This window comes from Geotrypetes seraphini, chromosome 6, assembly GCF_902459505.1.
Source record: "Geotrypetes seraphini chromosome 6, aGeoSer1.1, whole genome shotgun sequence".
NCBI lineage: Eukaryota > Metazoa > Chordata > Amphibia > Gymnophiona > Dermophiidae > Geotrypetes > Geotrypetes seraphini.
The window spans coordinates 156,181,523-156,209,183 of record NC_047089.1 but is presented as its reverse complement, the minus strand read 5'-3'; the positions used below and the strand labels follow the sequence as shown (position 1 = coordinate 156,209,183).

General features: G+C 40.8%; 1 protein-coding gene across 3 annotated transcripts in view; it reads right to left on the bottom strand.

The window, feature by feature from the left end:
• The window catches only part of SH3RF3 (SH3 domain containing ring finger 3), an 836,169-nt gene that overhangs the window by 238,747 nt on the left and 569,761 nt on the right, over window positions 1-27,661 (bottom strand). The window lies entirely within an intron of this gene.

Genomic DNA, 27,661 nt, shown 5'->3' with positions numbered 1-27,661 from the left:
CATTGTGCTTCAAAATGGGGAAAAGGAAAGCTAAAGTTGTACCATCTCAGCCGACCTCAGGACCAATGGACAGACATCTTCAACCCCTATCTTCACCATTAATGGAAGACAAAGTAATCATAACATCTCAAACTGTGTCTCTCTCCTCTGGGAAACCGTCACCTCCTCTTCAACCGCTACTTAACTCTTTTGGGAGTTTAATTGACTCCCCTAGGAATGGGGAATCATCAAACTCTTTTACAATTTCCTCAACCAACTGATACTATGGATTTACTTCAGGAAGATGTAAAGTCCTTAGGAGCACAGCCTTTGACTCCGGTTCAAATGGAAACCGGGGTCCAATAAGGAAGTTCTTCCTAAAGACAAAGTAATTTCTTTGAATGATATCTGGCTGGTTGTTAACAGGATTGAGTCCTACAGGCTACTGTATCTAATCTATGTCAATTTTCCTCAGATGTAACTGTTAAAGTAAATGAGCAACAATCTAAGATAAAGTTTTTGGAAAATAAGGTGGAAAAACTGGAAGGTACAGCTAAAGCTTTTCAGCAAACAGCTATGTCTAATATTAAGGAGAGTACCTTGCTCCATATACAAATGGAGAAAACAGAGAATTTAATGAGGCAAAAGAATCTTAGATTTCTTAACTTTCCTATCTCGCACTATTTGGCACCTCTGGAACTCATAAGAATGTACCTGAAGGATATTTTACAACACCCTCAGGTAGATTCTTTTGTACCAGATAATCTATATTACATTCCTAGGAGTTCCAAAGAAATAAGGGAGGAAGGGGAAAATGGCAGATTGGTTTTACCAGATAGTCTGAACATCTCTCAATTTTAAGAATCTTCTAAAGATTTGATAACCAAACGTGCTACATTATTGGTAACCTTTAAAACGGAGATGGAAAAACAGCAAATTCTTAAATTGTATTTGTGAATAAGAAAGCACTGTTCTGTGGACAACAATTGAATATTTTTCCGGATGTGTCCCGACAGACACAGTTTAGGAGAAGGCAATTTCTACAGCTTAAGCCTTGAGTTTTGGCTGTGGGAGCTGCATTTTTCCTAATATTCCCTTGTAAATGCCTCGTAACATATGGGAATGAGAAATTTATTTTTGTAGATCCATTACAGTTGGAAAATTTCTTGAAAGATAAACCTGTGCAGAAAATTTCAGATACTAATTTGGTTGAAGATAAAAAGTGACTTATTTGTTCGAGGACTATTTTGCCTGCCAGGAATACTCTATTTTGTTTTACTTTCCTTATAATTGAAGTGTAGTAGTATTTGGCTCCATTAATGTGGACTGGAATTGAAGTCTAACTTTTTCCTGATCAGATTTATATTATGTATGACATTGTTTATTTTCCTGTATTTTGTTATCTTTTAATAACAAAAATCAATAAAGTATGAAATAATAAATAATATTGGTGGCAGCCTTCTATTAGAAAGTTACACAGTCACCTCTACAACAAGTTCTGAAACTATCACCAAACTTAACTTTACTACTCCTAGTCGAGAATCTCCCTTCTCCTGCACTAATCTCATGGTGAGCAAGAACCAGGACTTTCCAGTTAAGCCCAGATCTCCCTCCCCATGCCTTACTCCTCTCCTCCTTGGCCTTTTTGTTTTCAGTCCTTCTTTCCCTTGCTCTCACTCTCCTTTTCGCCTATGTCTTGTTCTCTCTTTTCTTCCTTTGTTCTGGCTTTTTCTGTCTCCTCTCGTTTACTCCTCTCCTCTTCTTCTCTGTCTCTTACTTCCTTCTCCTTTCTCGCTCCTCTGTACCCTCTTGATTGCTCTCACTCTTATATTCTTCTTTGTTCTTTTCTCTCTTCTCACCCTCCTCATTTTCTCTTCTACCCAAATTCCCCTTGCTATATGTATTTCTTTCTGTCTCATCTCTTTCGTTTTCACTACAGTCAGTACTTGTTTTCTCCATTTGTTGATTCTTCTTACTCTGGGCAGGAGGCAGATGGAGAGACAGGGAGTGTTTTCCCATATATTAAAGTCTGTTAATGAATTATTTGCATAAACTCAATGTAAGCGCATGGAGGTAAATTCTATAAAGGTGCTATACTAAATAGCGTGATAGAGAAATTCTATAAAAGTGTTAAACTGCTGTGCGCTAAGCACAAATTCTATATTGGCAATTAAACAGGTAATTGCCATTATAGAATACTAGTGTAAGTCTGCATTTTTGCGTCTAACTTTAGACACAAGCATTTATGCCACGTGGTGTAAATGCTCATGCCTAAATAATGGCGAGTTAGACGTCGTAACTCATAGTATTCTATAATATAGCACCTAATTGCCAGACACGCTTCTGACCTGCCCATGCTCCTTCCTGGTCCATACTCCTTGTACAATAGTTGTACACTACAGAAATTAGATACTAAGATCCTAATTCCATAAAAGACGCTTAAAGTTAGGCATGCCTAGCAGATCTAGACTACAGAATGACACGGTGGCGGTTTACCCGCGGCTTCCGCGTTTAGCCGCGGGTAACCCGCCTAAACGGGGAATGAAAAATAGCAGCCTCTGCGGGGACGGGGACAAGACCATTCACCGCCCCGTGGTGCGGTGAATGGTCTTGTCACCACAGTGAGGCATCAAGGATCGCGCGGTCCCCGCAGCCCCCACCCGCACGCCGGCTCGATCGTTTAACCAGCTTCCTCTCTCCACCTCACCTTAGTTTGCCAGCTTTCTTTTTCGGCGACCAGCACGTTTTCAAAGAGCCGCGCATGCGCGGCTGCTCAGTATTCAATCTTCTGCTCTGACCCAACCGGAAACAGGAAGTTGCAGCAGAGCAGAAGATTGAACTTTGAGCAGCCGCGCGTGCATGGCTCTTTGAAAGTGTGCCGGTCGCCGAAAAAGAAAGCCGGCAAACTAAGGTGAGGTGGAGAGAGGAAGCTGGTTAAACGATTGAGCCGGTGTGCGAGTCGGGGCTGCGGTGACCGCATGTTTCCGGCTCACACAAGGAAGGAGGGAGTGAAAGGGCAAAAGTTTCTCTTCCTTGGAAATAGATTCTGAAGTGACCTCATCAAAGAAGACCAGCACCAAATGTACAAGAAATCCCTTAAACAATGTCAACAGAGCCCAAAAGAGAAAACTGCTACTGCCGTGAGACTCCATTATTGAAGGAATCAACTTGAAATTATAGTTCAAGAGACAGAAAAAGGTTAAATGCCTCATGGAATCCTCAGCCACAACACAAACCAAATTGTGAATGAAATCAGAGCAGACAGTAAGAATTATAAAATTGATATCTAATGCTGAGGCATTAGAAATAATTCCTCAGCAATACAATTTTCAGAAGTTCTATTTGTTCATGGTAAGGGAGAAGAGAAACTGCTAGTGATGGTGGGGGGACTGATAGAAGATATGAAAGAAGGGTGGTAGAAAGGAACAGATGGTAAAGGAGGGAGGGAAGGGTGGTGGTGGAAAGGAATAGAACAGACATTGAAAGAGAGTAGAGAGAAACAGACCCTGAAGGGAAATGTGGAAGGCAGAGTGGGGAGAAGACGCTGGAAGGGAAGAAGACAGATGCCAGACTATGGGGGAGTGGAGGGAAGAAGATGGCTGCTAGACCAATTATGGGAGGGGGTGAAGGGAGAGGCACAGTAACAGCAAATGGAAGACGCAGAGAGAAGACACACAGTGAATGGAAGGAATTGAATGAGAAGATGTGGAAAGCAGAAACCAGACAACAAAGGTAGAAAAAAATTATATTTATTTATTTATTTTTTGCTTTAGGATAAAGTAGTATATTAGTTGTGTTGATAAAAATTTATAAACAAAGCCCTGCCAGCTGAACATCTCTTTCTGTAGTTCATCAGCCAGAACTTTGATTTATAAGAAAGGAATAAGCTAAATATTGTAGTACTAAGGCTTATATGGATGCTGCGGGGAAGGTGACGGGGCGGTGAATGGGATGGCAGTGGCGGTGACAGGGCGGTGAAAGGGATGGCGGTGACGGTGACAGGGCGGTGAATGGGATGGCAGTGGCGGTGACGGGGTGGTAAAAGGGATGGCGGTGACGGGGCGGTGAAGGGAACGGCGGTGATGGGGCGGTGCAGAGGATGGTGGGCTGGGGACGGTGCAGTGACGGGGACAGATTTTTTCCCCGTGTCATTCTCTAATCTAGACGTCTAACTTAATTATTTAAAAAGCTTAATCTGTGCTGATGAGCAATTAACATCTCATAATTGGCTTAAATTGCAGTTAATTGGATGGTAGGTGCCTAGATCAAGGTGCCTACCAGAAAGTAGGGGGTTAGGGGGCTGTTCGTGGATGTGTTTGGTATGTAGGTTCATGTTTTGGACTTAGGTGCACTCATTTAGGTCAAGAAAACCCTGGCATAAATAGGGTGCGCCTAAGGTTAGGTCACCTACCAACACCTAAGCCCACTTTAGGCACCGCTAGGAGTGATTCTATAAACAGTGCCTAACTTAAGATTGATATGTGCTTTGCATCGCGCTCATTGCACCTATGTTTTAGGTGCCATTTATAGAATCAATACCACCTTATGTATGTGCAGTCTGGATATTTGTTTAAAGAATAGAATCTTATGATGGTGTATAAGACGCCTCAGCCCCACCACTCCACCGCAAAAAGAATTTTTATCTCGCGGGAAGCATAGTGTGGTGCTTCATCATTGGCTGTCTATACGTATTGTATTATTATTACTAATGTTTAATTTACTTTAGCCTTGTGTGTTTTCCTACAGTGCTTCCGCTTTTAACTGTGTTGATAGATAATAGTTCAAAATATAAGTAGTACTTATCTCAGCCAAACCAAGGGAGCTAGACCCGACATGTTTCGCACGTAAATTGTGCTTTTTCAAGGGTCTCCCGAGGTCGCCGCCGTCATCCGACTCCAGAAACTTAGTGAGTAAAAGACAATAGTGATTTATAGAATCAAGGCCTAAGTTTATAGAATAAGGGCATAATCAGAAATTAATGTCAATTTGTGTTGTTAAGGCACTAATTGGTACTTATCGCCAATTAAGTGCCAATATAGCACTAATTGGCGAATTAAGTTATGACCATAACTAGCTTATTTTATAACTAGGCATGCAACTGTGTGCCTAATTTTTAGCATCCTTTATAAAATTAGGGAGATAATTAATAGGCCTCACTGCGAATAATGCTTGCATTAAATTGCATTTATGCATGTTAAAAGGCATCAGTACACTAGTAAATGAAGCCATAATTTCCTCCTTCTATAACTTAGTGCACCAGGAACATGTGTAAATTATAGAATACTAGCACTTACATACGCGTGTATGGCTTATGGTTCATTTTGTGATTATGAGCCTACTAGAGACAGAAAAAGTACTTGCTTATAATAATTGTAAAGCTTTTTGACTGTACCACAGAAAGGTGGTACAATGTATCAAATCCCATTACCCCCTTCCAGAATGAATGAATGTACCACTCTTTCTTTAGGCAATAATACGTAGAGTGGTATAATATAAAATAAAAAGTCATGACAGGAAAGTACACTTAGGAGGAATATAACACCAGTAAGTAAGGGGAAGATACAAAGCAGTAAGAAGGGGAAGAAGGGGAAGGGGAAGTAAGAAGGGGAAGATACAAAGCAGAGAGTGACCTAACAGTAATGATATCAAAAACATGGATAGTAAAAAAAAAGTAGGAAACAAAAATACTTGTGGAGATCAGTGAATTCCAAAAACCGTTGACTCGCCCAACTATAAATTAAAAGCTTTCTCAAATAGGTAGGTGTTCAAGTTACAGGTATTGAGGGTGAGAGTTCCATAGAGAGGGTGCAATGCAGAAAAAAGCTCTATTCCTTGGGGTTTGGTAATGTGGCTGTTGTATTGAGCAGTAGTGTGCAGTCAGGGATTTCAGGGAATTCAGTGAAGCCCCAGCTCTATAGACCTGCATTTTTTTTTGTTTACTTTTTGCTTGATGTAGTTTGATTTGTTGAGAAGGCAGCCTACTCAACCAGTCAAACTGCATAAAGCAGAATTCTAGTTCTGGGAATTCACCCAATCCCCTGAAGGCCCAGACAGTGCTGATCTGAATTTGACTGATTGAGCAGCTTCTGCCTGCTGCCTGCTCAAAAAAATCATATTCAGAGCAGTGCACTCAGGGCCTTCAGGACATTGGGTGAATCCCCTGAAGGCCCTGACCACAAACCACTGGATTGGAGAGATTTTGTTGGTGAATAGAGTTGTATTAGCAGGTATAAATAAGAGGTGGCATCTGTATACAGTCATGGCCAAAGGTTTTTGACCAAATAGTTTTCAGCTGTACCACACTGGGTTCTTGACTACTAATGTTGTAGGTGCTATTTGAGGGATTAGAAGCATTCTTTAATGTCAGTGCACAACTCACTTTATGTGTAATTGCAAAGGGATGTGCACACAGAGTACATTATGGCACCCAGTTAAAGAACTTCTTCCTTAGAATGTACCTGAGACAATGGACAGTGACTCATCCAAGCTCACAAGGAGTATCAGTGGGATTTGAACCATACTGTAGCTCCCTGGGGTTCAACCCCACCGCTCTAACCATTAGACTACTCTTTTTTTTTGGGGCACTCAAAACTAATGGGAGCAGGAGAACTTGAAAGAAGCGCTTTCTGGACCTCTTGCTTCTGTGAGGAATATGGTGCGATATTAAATAGTCTGATAATGAAAGAGAAAGTACTATGAAAACTGGCGGCAGCCATTCAGGGAACGGCGCAGGGCTGGGCGGGAACTTGAAAAGCTGGCTCCTGCCAGGTGCGCCACTGACCGCGAGATCTGAGGCAGTCATCCAGGGAGGGAGGGTCTTAGCATGGGGCAGGAGCATGGAAAGCTTGCTCCTGCCTGATACACTGCTGGACCACCAGGGATTCAAAAAGGTGAAAACAGATACGCGGGGAGAGGGGTGTGTGTGTAAAAAAAATTGTTAGAATTGGCCGGGGCAGGAGGGATCCCTCCTGTCCTGGCCTACCAGGTCATACGGCAGGCCGGCAGAGGCTTGCAACAAGTCTGGGATGGGGGTTGGGTGGTCACTGGGTAATTACCCGAATATAGGACGAGACCCCAATTTTTGAGCTATTTTTTGGGCCCAAAAATCTTGTCCTATATTCGGTAAGTAGCAAGATGTAGGGCAGAATGTCATGCCCTGTATTATGTTGGATCAGCTTCCACATTATAGGATTCCTAGAAGTACAGTGAAGGGGTAATTTTATTAGGGATGATTTATGCATAAAGGTCATTTTACTCATGTAAAGGGATTTTATAAAATTACCTTGGGGTTATGTGCATAAAAGTACACATGATGAAAAGAAGACATCGAAGTTCTATGCAGTTTACAATGATTAAAAGGTATTACAGGTCAAGTGGAATAAATAAAGTTCAGAGTTGGTGAATAACAGTTCTAAAGAACATTTGTTGAGGACTAAGATTGTATAGGTCAGTTACCTAAGTACTTCAGGAACAGATGTGTTTTTAGGCGTTTCCTGAATTCCCTATAAGTAGTAGGCACGAGCAGTTGTTCCAGGTTTTTACCCCATAATGCTGCTTGATGTGAGAAAAGATGTTGGTGATAACTTTTAAATTTACAACCTCTAACTGGTGGAGAAACAAAGTTCTGATGTAAAGTTCTCCTGAATTTGTTGGTTGTGAAGGAGAAAAGGTCTGTTATATATTTAGGGGCTAGTCCGTAAAGTACCTTGAAGCAAAAGCAGCCAAACTTGAATTTCACACGTGTCTCCATCGGCAGCCAGTGTAGAAGTCGATAGGAAGGTGTCACATGATCAAACTTCTTCAGTCCACAAAGTAACCTAACTGATGCATTTTGTACCAGTTGCAAACTCCGCATGTTCTTCTGGGAGAGTGCCAGGTAGGCGATGCTACAATAATCGAGTTGACTCAGTATGAGAGATTGCACCAGAATTCTAAATGATGGGGCATTGAAGTAAGCTCTGATGGACCGAAGCTTCCAGAGGGTGAGAAAGATCTTTCTAATCAGGGAATCTACCTGGTCTTTCATGGTCAGACTCTGATCCAGTATTACTCCCAATATCTTCAAAGTGGGTTGAATGGGATAACTAAGGTTATTGATGCACAATGATGCTTTAGTGTTAAGTGGGCGTGGCGATGATATAAAAAATCTTGTTTTCTCTGAATTTAGCTTTAGTCTGAATTCAGTCATCCATTGCTCCATCCGATTTAGTGCTGCTGTTGCTTTGGGGGTGACTTCTGAGACAGAGGTAGTAAATGGGATAATTATCGTGAAGTCATCAGCGTAGCTGAATAGTTTTATCCCCAGTTGGGACAACTGTGCACCCAATGAGGCCATGTAAACATAGAAGAGCAGTGGGAATAATGATGATCCCTGTGGCACGCCAGATGGATTACTCCATGTATCAGAGAGATCGTGATTAAAACGGACTTGGTAGCTGCGTGATATAAGGAAGCTTCTAAACCAGTTTAATACTTCTCCTCTGATTCCAATTGTGTCTAAGCATTGTAATAGTTTCCCATGGTCCACTAAGTCGAAGGCAGAGCTCATGTCAAATTACATGATTAGGGCGTTGAGGCCCTTACTAAACAGGTAGCGCACATTGTCCAGGATAGCCGCAACTACTGTCTCAGTGCTAAACAGAGGCCTAAAACCAGATTGAGTTTCGTGCAGGAGAGAGAACTGGTCGAGATATTCCATCAGTTGGGTGTGTACCATTCCTTCCATAATTTTTACAATAAATGGGATGGATGCTACTGGTCTATAGTTAGTCAGTGATGTAGGTGATTCTTTATGATTTTTTGGAATTGGGGTTATTATAATATGACCATTATTAGTGAGGAATTTTCCATTGTTTAGGTAATTGGTTAGAGATAGTTTAAAGTCTAATGGAGCTGCTTTCATAATTTCTGGGGCGGCAAGAGTCCAGGACACAGTATGATTTAGAGTATTTGTTATATAACTTGATGTGGTTATTCCATTCTAAATTGTGGAAGGTATTCCAAATCATGTCCACTGGTGTTTCATTTCTTTGTATATCAGTTGATTGATGTTCGTGTTCGGCAATTATCGAGTAGCTATTTCTTAGGTTTTTAATTTTTGAATAGAAATGTTGTGCTAGATCATTTGCTGAGGGTAACTTGATGTTATGCATGGGTTGAGTGTAGCATGTGGTGTCAAATAAATTCGTTACTATGTTGAACAGTTCTTTAGTATTAGTTCCTTTTCAGCTAGTGTTTGATGAGTTAATTTTGGATGAGTAAAATGTTTTACGTTTTTCTTTTATCTGCTGTTTGTAGAGTTTAATATTGGATCTCTAGTTATTCCGGTCTGACAGCTTTCCCGTTTTTTTCCAGATTCTTTCTAATCGTCTTACTGATTGTTTCATTGTTAGGAGTTCGATGTCAAACCATTTGTTGTATTTGTTTGAGCAGCTTTTACTATTTTGTTTAGGGGCAATATTATCTAAAATGGATGTGCTAGTTTTCATCCAGTGGTCATAGAAATCGACTCCTTCTATCTTCGCTTGTAGATTATATTGTGACCAATATTCCTCTGGGTTGATATGGCCCCTTGTGAGGTGTTCTCTTTTTGTCCATGGGCGTGCCTTAGATTTTAGCTGAGTCCAGAATAAATTGAAATAATAAGTGTAATGGTCAGACCAGATATCATGACACCAAGTACCGTCCAAAAGAGAGATGGGAGGATTTATGATTTCCTTTATGGACATCGCTACCACGTCTAAATGATGGCCTTTTTCATGTGTTTGAGTGGGAGAAGGGAGAGTGTAATTGAGTAAAGAGAGAAAATTTTTTAAGTCGTTCGCTTCTAGATTGTCTGATTCATCTAGATGTAAGTTTATGTCTCCCGCGATTACATTATGTGATGAAGTGATTGAGTTATGTAGGACAAATTCGCAGAAGTCCTCTCTAGCTTTTGGCCAGCTTTTCGGCGGAACATAGAATAATATACAAATAAGGGAATCTTCTAGTTCCTTATTGCTAATTTTACAGGCTAATATTTCTAATTGGTTGGTCATTTTGGAATCTAATAGTTCAATTACAAATCCTTCCTTGGCTACAATTGCTAATCCTCCAGGGTGGAGTCTGGATGGAGAATGGATAGAGTTAAAATTTATGTATGTACTTTATAAAATATGCATATATTTTACACACTAACATTCACATCAGCTCCTCAGCAGGTATACATGGTAGAACTTTAATCTAGCCGAGATTTCTCTTGATTGGCCCCCTAGTAGGTACTTATGTGTCATAAATAGGACAGAAATAAGTGCTTACCTGGCTTTCACAAACAGGAAATCTGTTATCAAATTACCCATTATGTGATTTGAAACGTTTGTTTGGGAGAAGTATGCTAATTTGCATTTTGCTAAACATTTCATCCAATTTCAGGGGTCAAAATCAGCCTCGGCTTTGATGCTGCATTCACTGATCTTTTTAAGTCACACCTTTACATCTCTATATTAAAATTTAAACTGAAATACAGGATTTGTTACAAATTGCTAGTAATGGTTTATCTTTGTGTACATAATTTAGCACCGAAGTATCCTGTGGGAAACATTATTTCACATGCTCCACCTCACCAGCTGCATTCTATAGCCTATTTGGACCTATATATTAGAACAGTCAAGGAACTATGATTGCAAGTTTCCAGGGAATGGAACAAGCTTCCATTATACATTCATCAGCAGGACAATTTGCAGAATTAAAAAAAAAAATTACTGAAAAAATACCTTTTCTGTAAAATTAACCCCTTCTACGAAACTAACCCCTTCTACGAAACTACGCTAGCAATTTTCAGCGTGGTGAGCCGTGCTGAATGACCCGCGCTGCTCCTGACGCTCATAGAATAAATATATAACATACGAAACAGGTATTATTGATACTGGTTCCAATAAAAGCTAAAAGTGACTACTGATGTTTCAATAAAAGAAAGCATTGCTGACAATCAATATAACACTGGAATACCATATAATGAGAAATAGTGAATTAGTCAATGGTTCGGTGTGCTGATCTATACCACAAGTCATTTTTGCACGCCTTCTGATTTACATTACAGCCTAGTTATGATCGACAAATGCGGAACAGATTCTTCTGGAAATGGTTTACATGAAAGGGAACCACAGTCACAGCAGTTCCTGCTGTGATTTAGAAAAGATTTATTCAGTGCAGACCATAGAAAGAAATACTCACCATATACATAGACACAGATGCCTGCCTAAGAGGGTTAACGCAAAAACCCTCTCCAAAGCACAGTAGGTCATCTGTAAGCTTTTAAGAATCAGAAGCGTTTTCATGGAATGCCGTCAAAAGAAGGCTAGACACCAATACTCTCCAGCCTCTTTCATGTAAAGGGCCACAGTGTGAACATGAGAAAGCTCTAAAGGCCACCAAAAGATTTCAAGCTTACAAATACTGCTAATTTACTGCCTTTACTTGCTTGCTCAGACTGGGTATTAAAAATTAATATTAATATTGAATGTACAACACTTCAAGGATATATTTAAAAACTCATTTTATTTTGAATTGTCAATAGTAGCAAATTCCAGAAATTTATTTTAGTTTTAAAATGTATATACTGTAGATGGTCTCCATATAAAACAGCACAATAATGTAACCCTTTTGGATAATAGCCAATAATATCCTAAAAATAACAACACTAAGGAATTGGCTAACACACCTGGTCCTTGGGGGAACAAGTCTGAAGAAGTAAGACAGGTTTATAAATAATGGACATCAGTATGAGCCCTTGATGAATCCACGTGAACCTCTGGCTCAGGCAATATCTCAAAAGGTGACCAGCACCAGACTGTAGTCTAAATGAGAATAGCCTCATACATCATGTAGTCCATAAATAAATTAATAAATGTGTGGATCAAATCACACTCCCAATGAAAAATCAGACTTGTACACCAAGGAGAAGGGGTTGTGAAGGCATAATAAATACATACACTCCCTGAAGACCAACCTAATAAATAGAGAAATAAATAAGCTAATACAATAATATAATAAACCATGCAATAGACAAATACAGTGAGACAATACCCATATATAAAGTGCAAGTGATGAAAGGTATAAATAACAAATAATTCTAAGAGAAAATTCAAAGTGCAAGTGCTTATTGATAATTCATAGTATGCAAATGTATATAAATCAATTAAGATATGGCAAAAAAACCAGGAACAATATAAATATAAAGTGCAAATGCAAATCCACATTAGAAATCCATAACATGTACAATTTCGTATAAAGTGCAAATACAAATCCTCACTAAAAATTCATAGCATAAATAATGAGGTTTGGGGTTTGTTAGAAGATCAAATACAAAATACAAAACCCTGAAAAGAAAAAGAGGATTGTGTAAATCCCTAACAACAATCAGAAAGGAGTTTTTGCTAACATTCAAAAACTATAAACTGCCAAGAACACACAAGCACACAAAGCAATAAATAGTAAGTAATAAATAGCATCAATCAATAGACATTCAAAAACGCATAATGGTCATATCAAATCACACTCAAAATATCTAACATCACTCATAAATATCACCACTCTATAAATCAACACTCGACAGAGCTCTGTTTCGCTACTTCGTCAGGAGCAGAGATTGTTTGAAAAAAAAGTGGATGAAGGACCGACATCGACTTCTAAGTCTGTCGGTAAAAAGTCTCAAAGTTCCACAGCGTACTGCAGTCAAAAACGCTGGAACCGAAAAGATAGAACATGGCGTCTTCAGGATTTAAAGACGCCTTGGAGACCCTACATGGACAACGCCCTCAAACGGAGAGGAAGTACGAAGGATGTAATGACGTCATAACGTCATAATGCCAGAAGAAATGGGGACGCAAAAAAAGGAATAAAACAAAACCAAAATCTGAAAAAATACATGAAAAAAGAGAAAAATGAGTAGAAAGAAAAAATAATAATAAAGGTAACCAAATGAAAATGACCAAGTAAAACACTGACCACCAAGGCAATCAAACAATAAAACATCTATCCACATTCTCGTTTAGTCCCATCGGAGGATATGATTGAAGGTGGAAAATCCAAAAGTTTTCACGTTTCATAAGATGAGAATGTTTGTCCCCATCAAAATTTGTGAAAATCTGTTCTAAAATATACCAATGGAGTTGATCAAAGCTGTGTTGGTGAGTCATATTGTGGGACACCATAGGAGCAGTAATTTTGCTTGTTTTTAAGCAGCTGCGGTGTTCAATAAGCCTGGTCCTTATACTACGAGAGGTGCAACCCACATATATGAGTCCACAAGGACAAGAGATCACATAAACCACAAATTTAGACTCACAAGTGGTACGTGATATAAGATGGTAGGCTTTATTGGTCCTGGGATGTACCCACTGATTTCCAGAGACAGATATATCACAAACAGAGCATTTGCCACAAGGGGAATGATAACCTAAGCCTCGAATATATTGGGGCTTGGGATGAAAATCAGAAGACACCAGATGTTCAGAAAGATTTTTGCCCCTAGATAAAGCTATACAGGGGCCCTCTTGAAAAACCTGGTGGAGTTGTAAAACGTGCCAATGGGATCTGATGCTGGCGGCTACTGCCGCAGACTGTGTAAAGTGGGATAATATACAAATTTGATTTGAGGAAACTTCTTTATTGCTTCCCTTAAGCATCAGATCCCAATTTGCATGTTTGGCACTAAGATAGGCTTTATGAATAACATTATTGGGATAACCCCTGGCCAAAAATTTTTTTCTGAGAATGTCCGCTTCTTTCTTAAATTCCTCCTCAGTGGTACAGATGCATCTGATGCGTAAAAATTGCCTGATGGGAATGGCAGCCTTTAAATGTTTAGGATGGCAACTAGAAAAGGACAAAAAATTGTTTCTCTCGGTTGGTTTGTGATGAACCTTGGTAAATAATTTTCCATTTTCAAAAGTGACCACAGTATCTAAAAAAGTGATAGATTGTCTATGATATGTCTTAGTAAAACGCAAATATTGAGTAAGGGAATTGAGCCAATCCACAAATCCATGAAGTTGTTCATCAGAATTAGTCCAAACAAAAAGATGTCGTCGATGAAACGCATCCAACCCTGCACATAAGAAAATTGAGGATTGGGATATAAAAAATCTTCCTCAAATTGACTCATAAAGAGATTGGAAATGCTGGGGGCTGCAGTAGTGCCCATAGCAACTCCCTGGGTCTGTTGATAAAAGGAACTATCAAACCTAAAATAATTCCTAGTGAGAACCAGGGAGGCCATACTCATGAGAAAGGATGTGGAAACTCTACAGGGAGCCTGGAGTTGATCAAGAGGTTTTTTTGACAATATTTAAAGCCTGATTTTGAGGAATGCTGGTGTAGAGGGCCACCACATCCAAGGAAACAAGGTAAATCTCAGTAGTAGTAAATTCCAAAGTTTGTAATTTGCACAAAAAATCTGTAGTGTCCTTGATAAAGGATCTTGCCTTGCTTACATGCGGTTGGAAAAAATTGTCCGAGAATTGGGACAAGGGTTCCAATATCGTATTTTTCAAGGAAACAATAGGTCTCCCCGGAGGACTGATAAGGGATTTGTGGATTTTAGGCACTGTATAAAAGACAGGAGTCCTAGGGTGAGGATTCTGAAGAAAACGACTTTCTGCCTTGGTAATAATACCGGAATGGAATTCTTCGGTGACCAACTTACATATCTCAGCTTGAAGATCTTTTATAGGATCTTGATGTAATAAGACATAACATTGAGTGTCACTAAGTTGACGAATAATCTCAGACAGATATTGCTGCCTATTTTGTATAACTATAGAACCCCCTTTGTCTGCTGGTTTGATAATCAGACGTTGGACATCATGTTAATAAATGGCTTCTTAATATGCTTGGATTCAATTTTAACAAGATCTTTAAGGACCAGATCCCGGAAGGTAGCTATGTAAGGGTCCATGGGACCGGGAGGAGTCCAAGATGAAGTGGGCATGAAATGTCATGAAGACTCAGCTTTTGTAACATTGATTTTAGGTTATTTATGTTTTATATGGCATACATAACCTAAAATCAACGTTACAAAAAGCTGAGTCTTCATGACATTTCATGCCCACTTCCATCTATTACCTGTACAAATAGAAATCTTTCCTTACATGAAAGCAGATACAAATAGCTGCGTTTTCACTAGTTTTTAAATTTTCAATCTGTCAGCACATAGACGTAATTGCCCCATCAATGCTTTCCACTTTTTAACACCTGCCACACAAAAAGCAGCTGTTCTAGTCTCAGCATATTGCACTTCAGTCGATGTTTAACGTATCATGGCATTTTCTTAATGCAGTGCTCTACTGGACAGTATAACATCAGCAATTGCTTAAAATATAAAGGTATTAGATAGTAAAGCGTTTGATGAACAATCAAGATTACTTTATATTGGACTCTCTGTGCTACTGGTAACCAGTGCAACTTTTATAGGACTGGGGTTATGTACTATCCCTGTCTGCCCACATTTCTCAAGTAGTCTCCACCTCCTTCTACTACCTCCGCCAAATGAAAAGAATCAAACCCTACATCTCCACACCTGACCTGGCCCAACTTCTCTAAGCCAATGTCCTCTCCAGGATGGATTACTACAAATCCCTATTTAATGGAGTAGCCAAAAAAAGATCTCAAGCGCCTCCAGCGGGTACAAAATGCAGCAATCCGCCTCCTGCACAACCTCAACTACCACAACCCCATCTCCCCAGCCCTTTGCAAAGAGCACTGGCTTCCGATTAACCAATGCTGCGCATTCAAGGCCCTGGTAATAGCACGTAAAAGAATTTACGCCACCACTCCAGCCTACATAGAATCCAAGCTAACTCTGTACACCCCCATTCGCCCCCTCTGCTCGGAAATGGAGAAACGCCTACGCATCTCCCGAGGAAGGTCTCTCCTGTCAGAAACCGCCCGCAAATGCTCCTACAGCTACTTCATCTCCCAACTCTGAAACCAACTCCCCCCCCGCAACTCAGATCACAGAACTCATTGATGACCTTCCAGAAAGCGGTAAAGAACCTCCTCTTCAACTAAAATGACAATTGCGATCTACCTCTTAAAGTTCCCCTTCCTTCTCCCCTCCCCCCTCCCCCCTCCATCCTGAACCTCTATTTAAATTACTGTATAGTCCTCTCTTAACCTGTACTTAAATTGCTGTATAATCCCCATACTTGAACTACTGTATAATCTTTGTACTGTCCAAATATACACCACTGTGAATGTTTGCTTGTAGGCCATTCTGAGCTACTGGGAGAATGGGATAAAAATCGAAATAAATAAATAAAACAAATTTCTTGCAATGCTCATAACCAACTGTACTGTAGCATTTTGGACTAACTGCAATATACTGCTCCTTGTTTTAGTTATTTCAAAGTACAGTGCATTACAGTAGTCCAATTTGGAGTTACCATTCCCTGAACTACAGTTTTTAAAATCAAAAGGTATCAGCATTGGCTTTAAACGATTTAAGTAGCCAAAACAGGCCTGAATAGTTTTATCAATCTGACAATTCATCGTTAAACCAGAGTCCAGTTTTACCCAAAATACTGTCATTTCCAATAAGTCTACATCCAATACATCCACAACCTCTGGCCACATTCTTCACCACTCTATCCCACGAGCATTACTTCAGTCTTTTCCATGTTCAAACTTAAATCATGGGCATTTGTCCAATCTACAACTTTCAACATGCAGGATTCTAATTTGTTTGTCAGATCTTTCCCCGATCTATAATCTAGAAAAAAAAATATCATCTGCATATTGATGGACATATTTGATAAGATGTCTAAGTCCGACTTTGAACATTTCCTGCAAAACATACACAATTGTTCTTCCAGATTTTTTTAATCGTCTAGTTGGACATTTTGGCCACCAGGACATCCAACCAGAAGCCCAACCTCAGGACATCTAACTTTATTCCTCATTTTTGACCACAATACTGATCAAGTTGAAAATGTCCAAATGAAGCCCATTTGGACATGGGAGGGACAGTTTTCTAATGGATTGGACATACAAACATAACAACATAATATTGGGGCATATTAGAAGGCACTGATGTGAACTTCACATAAACAGTGCCAGAAGTATATCTCACCATAACTCCCTTATAATGTTTGGTGAGCCCCCCAAACTCCCCCAAAACCTACTATTTCTACTTGTCCACCACCCCAATAGCCCTTATGGCTGCAGGTGGCATCTATACAGCAGTATAGTAGGGTTTTGGTGGGTTTTGATGGGCTCACACTTTCTACCAAAAATGTAGTGGTTAGAGTGGCTTATGGGCCTGGCTCCTCCTTTCTATGGTTCACTAGCCCACCCACCTGACTACTTAAGATACTTGTGTGATGCTCTACTAGGTTTCCCATACCAAGTGCTGTTGTTCTAGAGCTAGGTATGTACTGTTTCATTCAAATTTTTTGGGAGGTGGAAGGAAATCAATGAGCACTGGGGCAGTGTGTGGGGCTCATTACTTAATCCCTCTAGTGGTCATTGGTCAATTTGAGTACCCTTTTGACTCTTAGATGCTTCTCAAACAGGTCTAGTTGAAGACGTCTACAATCCATCTAGGACGTCCTGGAAAAGGTTTGATTATAGCTGCAGGATGTCAACTGTTAAAGGCCCATAATGGAAGACTTTGGGGTCCGATTGCTTTGGAGACCACTGCTATACAAGCTACCCTACAGAAAACTGAAGATAGGTACACCTTATAAAAAGATTCCTTTTTCATTTATACCTGCTATCCCTAACAGGCCTACCCATTCCAATCACATAATGCACTGGGGAGCCAATCACGGATTTAGGCCCCTCCCCATGCATCACATGATGCATCGGGGAGAGGAAGGCCCACCATTTTAGACTGGAAGGCCTTGGAGCCTGAGGGACCGAGTGTCCCTCCTGCTCTTAACTTCTGATAAAAGTACATGGGGTAGGGGGAGGTTTGGGGGAGCATCCAGTGGAAGGAAGGAGTGGGCATCCCTCTTGCCTTTTTGGGGGGAAGGGGGAAGGAAGGAGATGGCTCACGGGAGGCACCTGGCCTCGGGGGGGGGGTGCTTCAATTGGAAGAAAGGTGTGGGCATCCCTCTTGCCATTTTTGCTGCTGCGGGTTGCTGAGGTAAGAGGGAGTGGGTATCCTTCCTGTCTCTCACAGGGGCAGCTGTCATTTTGGGGGGAGTTTGGGGACTCACGGTTGTTGTCAGTGGGGGCTGCAGTTGGGAGAGGGACCAGCATGACTCTTTTATTAAAATAGGGGCAGATATTGTGCTGCCTCCCTGCCACTCAAAAAAAAAAAAAGCCTCCCTCCTTCCTTTCCCTGCTCTTACCGCCATGCTGCAGCTGCTAAAGCCGACAGGAAGTCTTTCCCAACGTCAATTCGGAAGTCGGAGAGGACGTTCTGGGCCAGCCAGGCAGCGATTGGCTGGCCCAGAACGTCCTCTCCGACGTCAGAATTGACATCGGGAAAGACTTCCTGTTGGCTTTAGCAGCTGCAGCATGGTGGTAAGAGCAGGGAAAAGGAAGGAGGGAGACTTTTTTTTTTTGAGCGGCAGGGAGGCAGCAGGCTGGCTATGGCTAGGGAGGGAGAGAGAGAGAGGTAGACAGGCAGGCTTTGGGGGTGGGGGTGGGACAAAGTGTGGAAGGCAGTGAGAGGGACATTAGAAGGCCCAGAACGTCCTCTCCGACGTCAGAAATGACGTCGGAAAGACTTCCTGTCGGCTTTAGCAACTGCAGCAGGGCGGTAAGAGCAGGGGAAAAGGAGGGAGGCTTTTTTTTTTTTTTGCGCCTGTCTCTTAATCTTGCTGGCCCTGAGCGGACCGGCAGAAATTTCCTGCGGACCGGCGGTTGAAGAACAGTGCTCTACATCTAAGGTGAGGTGGAGGGAGGGAGATGGCGGAACGCTACGATCGGGCGGGTGGGGACCGCGTGATTCTTGATTGCCTCACTGTGGAGACAAGTACATTCACCGCTCCACAGGGTGGTAAATGGCCTTGTCCCCATCCCCACAGAGGCCACTATTTTTTCTTCCCCGTTTCGGCGGGTTATCCGCGGCTACTCATGGCTAGCCGTGGGTAACAACCACCGTGTCATTCTCTAGTTGAAATCACTGACTCTAGCTTTTAGAATATTCCAGAATCAAGGTCCAGTTTATCTCTTGGAAACTGTAGCCAGATATGTCCCAGGGAGAACCATGAGATCTACAAAGGTATGCTAAAAAAAAGTGAATCTTTCAAAATCTACAGTAGACAAAGGATGAGGCAGATTTGTATGCCTGTCATCTCTATTATCTACAAATCTGCTTCATGCATATTCATTAGGGATATCTTGACAATCCAACTGGCTGGGGGTCCCCCAGGACAGGTTTAAGAACCACTGTTCTGGAATATAAAATTACTACCCACAAGATGTAAATTATATATCTTAACTGAATGGATTTTGAGCTACCCACTGATTTCATTATCTTCCCTAACCTGAAAAGATTTTCTGTACAGCAGACTTTTTTTTAATCTCTTTATTTTCAGGTCAAAAACAGATAAAAGGAGAGAGAAAACGCCACCCATAATTGCTAACAACAGAAATACAGAGGCTGGCAGCAAATCTGAACTCACCAATTCATTACAACAAATGGAAACTGTCACGGTTTGATCTAAATTGCACCCCAATAAAGCCAGTTGGACGCAACAAAGACCTCCACGGGGGCTTCCTTCATTCAAAATACCTTGTGCCTGTGCTTGCTGTGTGTGAGCTGTTTTCTTTCATCTCAAATATGTTATGTTTTTGCCGCCACATGTGAACTGCTGTTTAAAAAGAGTAGGTAAAGACGCTACAACTGATCTTCTGAATTCAGATTGCTTCTACGATCATTTTGTTTTCTATATTTTTCTTTGTTTACAGTGTTTTTGGCTTTGTCACAGTCGTTGACTTGTTGCACAGACATTTCAGAAAGGCATTCTTAATTGCACTGTTTTTAACACCTTAAAGCTTTGGATTAGTTGGCTTTGCAAAAGTTGAAGAGAATGAATGTTGGCCTATACTTTTTTTTAGCCCAATGGCTGTGTTGAAGGTAAGTTGAACACCCTGAGAAGTAAACAATGTTCCAGGTGTAGCTCACTGCGGTCTTTTCATTTTTGTGATAGAGCTGCCGTCTCAACACCCTGAGGTTGTGGAATCAAATTCCAGTGCTGCTCTTTGCGACACTTGGCAAGACAATTAATCCTCCACTGCCCCGGGTCCAAAATAAGTACCTGTATATATGTAAACCGCTTTGAATATGTAACCAAAAAAAAGGCAGCTTACAAGTCCCATTCCCTTTCCCCTAAAATTTTTGGAATGAGTTGGCAAGTTCAGATTTAATTTGCTAGCCTTTGAGTCTGTGATTTTCAAAAGGAACGACAGACAATGTGAGAAGATGCTTGATTTGGTCTGTCTAACATGATAGTTCCTGCAGTCACTGAGCTATTTAGATTAATAGGTATGGGTACCAGAACTGCTGGCCTCTACTTTACAGAGATCTAAAGTCAGACAGAATGCCAAAAAAAAGCGCCATTTTTGGCATCGCAGCCAAATACTCATCCCAGCCAATATTCAGACTGTGGGAGAAGGACAGCTACTGTATCTCCAACGGCTGGCAGCAAAACTGGAAATTCAATAATGGTGCCGTATCCAGTGACCAGTATTGAATTTCCAAGACTTTTTTGGCCAGTAAAGACATAGCCAACTAAGCTGATATTCATAGGCTGAACAGAGAATGACATGGGAACATAATTTGTCCCCGTCCTCATGGATAACTGTGGGAAATCATCCCCTGTCATTCTCTATCTCAACTTCAGTCCTTCTACACCACCAATGCTAGGCTTGAGGATCAGTGGCTGTACCCATTCATACTCTTGATTCTTCCCTTTCTCCTTAAAGAATGACATGGGGAAGGTTTCCCATGGTTATCCGTGGGGATGAGGAGGGTGACAAATTCTGTCACTGTGCCACTAGCAGTACAAATCTTTTGGAAATAAACAACATAATCGATAACTTGCTAGGACAGCTCCAAACCTCTCCCCCTAAGGCTCAGAAATATCCTGCTAAATCAGCTGAAAGTTCTTTAAGGATCCTCAAATTCTCTTGGGCAATATAATTCTGGGCAATATAATTCTATAAATATAAACTAAGGACTGAAGGGCGATTTAATACTGAGCATGTTTATTTGTTCTATGTGGGGTTGTGTCAATATAATTCTATCCCATGATGATCTGTGCAGAGCACACTTTATAGAATACTAGCGTGAGCGTAAATCATCCTGTCACCTAACTTTGGACAACCAAGAGAAAGTCCAACAGGACAAAATCCCACAGGTGCAGAGTGGCAAAGAAGACAGTGAGGACGGAGAATGAACACTCCGCAGGAACAGTAATGTAAAGTAAAAAACTTGTTTATTCCAATCTGAGACATAAAGTAATATAGACCAGACACAGTACTATGTTTTGGGGTACAGAAGCGCCTACATCAGGGGTCACTGTGGCCTTGGATACACAGATAAAAACAAAACTCTTTGTAGCTTTGACAATTTGTTTTTGGACGTATGTCTCCCATATTTTATTGGCTTGGAATTTCACTGCTACAAAGAGTTTTGTTTTTATCTGTGTATCCAAGGCCACAGTGACCCCTGATGTAGGCGCTTCTGTTCGCCGAAACATAGTACCGTGTCGGCTCTATATTACTTTATGTCTCAGATTGGAATAAACAAGTTTTTACTTTACATTACTGTTCCTGCGAAGTGTTCATTGTCCGCCTCCACTGTCTTCTTTGCCACCTAGCTTTGGACATCATGTATTGAATTTGGCACTGGAGTTAGGCACAATTTATAGAATCATGCATAGTACCCATTTACATGGCTAACATTTAGGCACAGGTGTTTATGCCAATGAAAACCAGGCCTAAATGCCTGCCCCTAAGTTGTATACAGATTGGGCATATACTATAACAGTGCATCTATATTTTAGGAATGCCTATGACCCATCCATGCTCCTCCCCTAGCCACGCCCTCTTTTGAGATCCATGCTAGAGAATGACACAGGGAAAAAATTTATCACCATCCCCGCCCCGTCCCCACGAGCTCAGTCCCTGTCCCTGCCCTGTCCCCACAAGCTCAGTCCCTGCCCCCACCCCACAAGCTCAGTCCCGGTCCCCATCCCTGCCCTGCAAACTGTCAAATCCCACTCGCACAAGCCTCAAATAGCTATGATTGCCTGGTTCATGGCCGGTGTGCTGTTTTGCTGCAATTTGATCTTTTGGCAGCATTTTATGTCATTGATCATGATATTCTTATACAACTTTTGATTAATATTGGTCTAGATCAGTGGTTCCCAAACCCTGTCCTGGGGGATCCCCAGCCAGTCGGGTTTTCAAGATATCCCTAATGAATATGCATGAGAGAGATTTGCATATAATGGAAGCAGCAGGTATGCAAATCTCTCTCATGCATATTCATTAGGGATATCTTGAACACCCGACTGGCTGGGGGTCCCCCAGGACAGGGTTTGTGAACCACTGGTCTAGATCAAGGAGTTTTGAATTGGTTCAGTGGTTTCTTGAAACTACGATCGTATCAAGTACACGTTGAGAATAAATTTTCTCCACCTTGGTCTCCTGTTTGTGGAGTACCTCAGGGATCTCCATTGTCTCCTATATTATTTAATATATATATGACAACACTGAAATATTTGAAATTATCTAACTCAGAATTGATTTATATGTACGCTGATGATATTTTCATCTTACTTGACGTTGATCCATTATTGTCGAATTTAAGAGTAGAAATTAATTCTTGTATTTCAAGACTTCAAGATTGGGCTTCTTTTGTGCGTATGAAGTTAAATGCCACCAAAATCAAAATGTTATGGTTTGGTCCTGTTACACACAACTTCAGGTGATTCCCTGAAGATTGAATTTTCATCTAGAATCCTTGGATTCGTTTTGGATTTCTCCCTTTCTTTGACCAACCAAATTAATAACATATCTAAAAAGTGTTTTTTTAGTTTACGGATGCTAAGGAGGGTTCGTTGTTTTTTTCATCAACATCACTTTGCTATATTGGTCCAGGCTATAATATTAGCTTTACCTCGGTTTAAGTGTAACTTGTAGAGATTACAATTTATTCAGAACACGGCTGCCAAATTTATTTTTGGTAAAAACAAATACGATCATGTTACTCCACTGTTGAAGGCATTGCATTGGCTTCCGATATATTGGAGGGTTCAGTTTAAATGTTCTAATGTTGTTTTTAAGGGCTCCTTTTACGAAGCCGTGTTAGCAGTTTAATGCGCGTAATAGCACGTGCTAAACTGCCAGCCACGCTAGCCGCTACCGCCTCCTCTTGAGCAGGTGGTAGTTTTTCGGCTAGCGCGGGTGTTAGCGCATGACAAAAAGTCACGTGCGTAAAAGGATCCCTAAGAGTTTATATGGGATTTTTCCCCCACTATTTCCTCTTTCTTTTAATTCTTATCGTCTTTGGTCTACTAGGAATATACATAAATTTAAATTAATATTCCCAAAGGCCATGGCCTTTAGGAATCAATTTGGTCCCAAATTAATTGTTTATTAGAGAATCATGTAGCATTATCATATGATACGATTCTATTTGGTACATCAATGAGAACAAAAAGTCAGATTTCATCAAACAACAATAAACTTTTATTGATTATGACAGGGGTTGCCATTCAAAATATCACAAGTAATTGGAAAAACTGCAGTAAATTATACCTTCTGGTGGAATTCGTTATGTCACATTTATAAAATGGAAAGCATAATTGCTATTCAAAAAGGGTATTATAATAAATTTAAAAAGATCTGGGGGCCATTGACGACTTACTGTAATGAGTAGACACCATTTTCTATTGAAAGTATATTTGCAAATGGGGGAGGAGGGTGAATTAAAGTTTTACTATAGGTTTAATCAATAGTAAAGAATATTTATAGTTGTATATTTTTGATAGAATGCTAAAGGAAAGGGTGGGTGGGAAGGGAATAAATTTATTTATTTTATGTTATACTAGAAAGAAATTCAAGTGATGTATTTAATTTTAAATGTTTTATTATTTGTACACTTGTTGTAAGATTAAAAAATGAATAAAGAATTAAAATAAAAATGAATGTTCCCTTCTATTAGATGGATTCAAACTTTAGGTAGGCTCTCGCACTCTTTGGTATTTAGGGAAAAACCTTGAAAACGTATCTGTTTAAGAAATATCTAACTGATAATTGAAAAATGATGTATCTGTTAAGAATTTTCTAGTTGATAACTGTATGTTGATATTAACTGATTTTTTCCTTCTCCTATTATCGTTCATTAATGTCTCTCAAGTTTTGTTAACTGGTTCGAGTCCCTCAGGGGAATGACACGGTATATAAGACCAAAGATTAGATTAAAGTATAAAAAAAAGACTATTCTAGTCATTTTATAGACACAAATAATACCGAGCACTGGGAGGAGAGTTGTGAGTTTGTGTGATGGAACACTTTAATCATTAAGCCCACAATCCCACCACAATGCAACACAAACTCCTCAACTTCCTTGGAGCTATGCTAAGAATCTTCAAAGAGCTTCTCATAGTCTTTTCAGCAAACAAATGCAGGGGTTGCCAGGCAAACAAAGAAAAAAAAGAAAATGTTTCTTTTAAGCCAACAGCAGCAAAACCAAAACTGCACATGTCACAAAAAGTAGCTGTTAGCTTTTCACTTGCCTCAATTCCCTTAGTTCAGGGGTGTCCAATGTCGGTCCTCAAGGGCCGCAATCCAGTCGGGTTTTCAGGATTTCCCCAATGAATATGCATTGAAAGCAGTGCATGCAAATAGATCTCATGCATATTCATTGGGGAAATCCTGAAAACCCGACTGGATTGCGGCCCTCGAGGACCGACATTGGACACCCCTGCTTAGTTAATTTCCATGTCTTGTGGCTCCTGGCCTAATAAATCAGAGCCCATTTCTATCTTCATGGGTTGGCTCAATTGGCTCTCTGAGTTCTGGAATAGAGAATGACATGGGAAAAAATTTGTCCCCATCACTGCCCCATCCTCGTGACCACCAACCCTGTCCCCGCTCCGTTCCTGCGACCACTGTCCCTGTCCCGTCCCCGCAATTACTGTCTCTGCAGCATCCATACAAGCCTCAGTACTGTAATATTTAGCTTATTCCTTTCGTATAAATCAAAGTTCTGGCTGCTGAACTACACAAAGAGATGTTCAACTGGCAGGGCTTTGTTTATAAATTTTTATTAACACAATTAATACACTACTTTATCCAAAAGCAAAAAAAATAAATATAAATTTTTTTTCTACCTTTATTGTCTGGTTTCTGCTTTCCTCATCTTCTCCTCATTCATTTCCTTCCATCCACTGTCTGCCTTCTCTGTCTCTTCCATATGCTCTGTTACTGTGCCTCTCCCTTCCATCTCTCCCTCCACCCCCACCCTAATTGGTCTGCCACCCATTTTCTTCCCTCTGCTCCACCCATAGTCTGGAATCTCTCTCTTCCCCATTCCCTTCAGTGTCTATTCCTCTGCATCCCCCCTTCCCCAGTTCCCTTCAGCGTCTGTTCCTCCCCACCCCACCTTCCCCAGTTCCCTTCAGCATCTGTTCCTCTTCACCCCACTTTCCCCAGGTCCCTTCAGCATCTGTTCTTCTCCACCCCACCTTTCTTCCCTTTCTCCCTCCCTGCCCCTTACCTTTGTGGTAGGAAATTTCTAAATTTGCTTCCTACGAGCAGCCAGGGCGTTGAAGTTGCATGTGGCTGTAGAAAAAGTCATCTCTGATGACCTTTACAGCAGCCACACACGATTTCAACGCTCCAGCTGCTTGTAGAAGGCAAATTTAGAGAAATTGCCTGCCACTAAGGTAAGGAGCAGTGAGGGAGATGCTCAGGTGGCGGTGGCGATTAGGCTCAGGTTGCGGCAGCGGTGATAAGGCGGTAGCGATCAGGAGAGAAGGAGGGAGATGCTTGGGTGGTGGCGGCGGCTATCAGTATGGAGGGAGGGAGCGTGATCGGTGACCGCGCGCGTTCCCTCCTTTAACTTCAGAGACAAGGCCATTCACTGCTCCATGGGGCGGTGAATGACCTTGTCCCCATAGCCGTGGCGAACACTGTTTTTCCCCCCACCACCATTTCGGCAGGTAACCCGTGGTCACCCGCGGTTGACCGCGGATAACAGCCACCGTGTCATTCTCTAATCCATGCACCATTTTATAGAATATGTTTAGATAGTGGTGTGTGTTAATTCTAATTAATGCCAATAATTGCTTGTTAATTGGCAATTATCAACGCTGACTAACTTGTGACTAGGTTGTGAGCACAAATCAGTAATGTGTACAGATTTGTGCATGCAACTTTGGCTGCACTACACAGGGTCTAATTTTTAGCACACCTTAAACTATTGCCTTGCATATCGTTTGATGTTCACATGCTATTTAAATTTTTATTGCTTAGGTTTATGCAATGCCCTTGCTTAGTATAATCTATTAAGTTGTCTTAGTATTTCAAATTTCTCCTTCTTGCGCATTTCATTTCTCTAATGCCTCCTTATTGTTCCAAAAAACCAATTTTCGCTTGTTTTGTTCTTTTTATTAGCAAAAGAAGAGCCCAAATGTCCCATTGCTTTCCCAAATAAAATCTGCTTCCAATAATTATTTCTTGACTGTAGGGTGAAGTTTCCTAGAATGTTATGAAAAAAAAGGCCTTTGAGGAGTCATCTAATCAGCATCTTTCCCAATGGTAGCCCATTCTACCAGCTCCTCTGCATCAGGGCACTTCAGCAGTATGCTGATTCTTGCTTTTCTCATTTGTCTCAGGAGTTGGTCTGACGTTTTATTACGGTAATCATATATTTTATTAGTTCAACTTACTTTTTGTTTTTAATTTAGTTCTTGCCACATGTATCTTCAATTCTTTATCCCTATGGCTTTTATAACATATTAGCCTACGATGAAGATCTGAGAAAAATGGTAGATTGACATTCATATTGTAAAATGAGATCATGGCACTTGTTCAAGATCAAATTTCTTTTCACAAAATCAAGGCCCATGACCTATTTATGACCACTGCAATATTTACTGAACTTGCTTGGTTGCTACACCTTATAGATAGGGAATAATTCACAACAGATGTGAGCTCATACATATCTACACACATTAGTCTTATTTTGAAAGCCTGAAAGCTATGAGGCTCATTAAAAAAAAAAAAAAGAAAGACATCCACAAAAACGGCATAAATCAGCACTTGGACGTTTTTCTCACCAAAACATGCATGTGCCGATTTTTGAAATCAGCTTTCTAGACTTCTTGCTAGTCTTTTTCCCACTGAGCATCCAAAGTTCAAGGGGGCATTTATGTTATGGGCGCACCTAGCACTTGGACATCTTGCGGTAATAATTGAACCTTCCAGGACACAACTTAATCCGGAGCTAGACCTGTTTTAGAAGCATTTAAGTGCCACAAAGGTACCAAAACTGACCATATGACCACTAGAAGGATTAAGACATAACTCCCCATAATCCTCCAGTGGTCACAGACCACCTCCCACTCCCCAAATATCTCCTGTCTTTAGAACAGCAGCATCTGGTATGGGAAAGCCTAGTACAGCAGTAAGTAGGTGTCTGGAGTAACCTGGTGGGTGGTGTAGTAAACCACAGAGA